Below are 1476 nucleotides of genomic sequence, written 5' to 3'. Positions count from 1 at the left end.
GCCAAGAAAATGACATTTTTCCGACAACATGGGAACATTGAAGTGGTCTTTGAGGTTGATGTCTTTGAATGCTGAAGACGTAGTATGGTATAGTCGTGATTACGATGGGGTTGAACCTATTTTTAGCTGCAGTGTTTTCCAGAATGTTCCTCTTATTGGTGCCAAGGGTGGATTAATCAACTACAAACTTGTTCTTTCACTTTGTCAGTTGGGTTATCCGTTAAAAGAGAAGCCCGAAGACAAGCAGTTTGAAGAATTTCTTATAGCTGAAAGGGTTGATGATTCTGAGATGCTAAAGAAAATATGTCGTGATTGGGGCAAGATTCATCATATTGGGAAGAAGGAACTTGGTAAACAGAATTGTGTTGCATTGGAGCCATATACAAGTTGGGTTAGATTAAAGGTCAAGACTATCAAGTTGTCGTATCCTTGGGAACCTTCTATGAGTCTCAAGCCTACTAGACCTCATGTCATTTCTATCTCTAAAGTGGATAAACTCAAAGTGACTATCAAGTTGTTAGAGAAAGAGAATGTCAATCTCTGATCTGACCCTTGTAAGCTCACACTAGAGAAGGAAAACTTGAATTTCAATCCCAATCAGAAGAGGGAGTGAGCGCTCAAAGCGGTTGAAGAGGTTAAAGTAGAGAAAAACAAGAGAATGAAGGTGGGTGAAGTTCAGAAGGGAACCTATGATGGCCTATTTGTCAAGAAGAAATAACTCGTAGAGGCTCAATATCAAGCTAGCAAGATGAAGCTGAGTTACAAGGCCCAACTTAACAAGCTTCAAGACCAGTTGAGAGATTGTAAGAAGGAATTGAAGAGTGAACAAGACTATGTTGAGAAGTTAGTCGAGTCTCTCTCTCAATGCCAAGATGAACTTGGTAGGGTTTTCAAATAAGCCAGAGAGTTGAAGAGTCAAGCACACCATAACCTAGAGGATGCCAACCAACTTAAGCAAGAGGCCACTCATTGGGAAAGACACATCCGTCATCTTCAAGTCCTTCTGAATCAGAAGGAAGCATTCTTACAAAGCTTCATGCATGGACCTAATCACACCTTATTGCATGATCTCCTCAAGGATGTGCAGTATTGGAGTGATAGACATGCACACATGGCCAAGTTTGCTAACCACACACTTAAATATCTCTCAGGTTGCTGAAGAAAGCCTACGTTGATTTGTTTCCTCACAAGAGTTAACATACAGAAGATCATGGCTGATGTTGAACAAGAGAATGCTACTCATAAGGAGACTTTGGACCAGTTTCAGGGCTAAATGAATCAGTTCTAAGGCAAGGTGGACTCCATCCTAGAGTACCTTCATACTCAAAAAGAGGCTACCACTTCTGCTGTTGTTGAGACTCCTGCTGAGAATGTTGCTCAACCTATCTCAAATCAACTAAGCTTTGTTCTGGGGCCTAATGTGCATCCTGTTGTGTATCCCTGGGGCATGCCTTAGAATTTTGTTCCTCTGGCTGC

The sequence above is a fragment of the Lathyrus oleraceus genome, chromosome 3, assembly GCF_024323335.1.
Source record: "Lathyrus oleraceus cultivar Zhongwan6 chromosome 3, CAAS_Psat_ZW6_1.0, whole genome shotgun sequence".
NCBI lineage: Eukaryota > Viridiplantae > Streptophyta > Magnoliopsida > Fabales > Fabaceae > Lathyrus > Lathyrus oleraceus.
Note: the sequence above shows the minus strand (reverse complement) of the source record.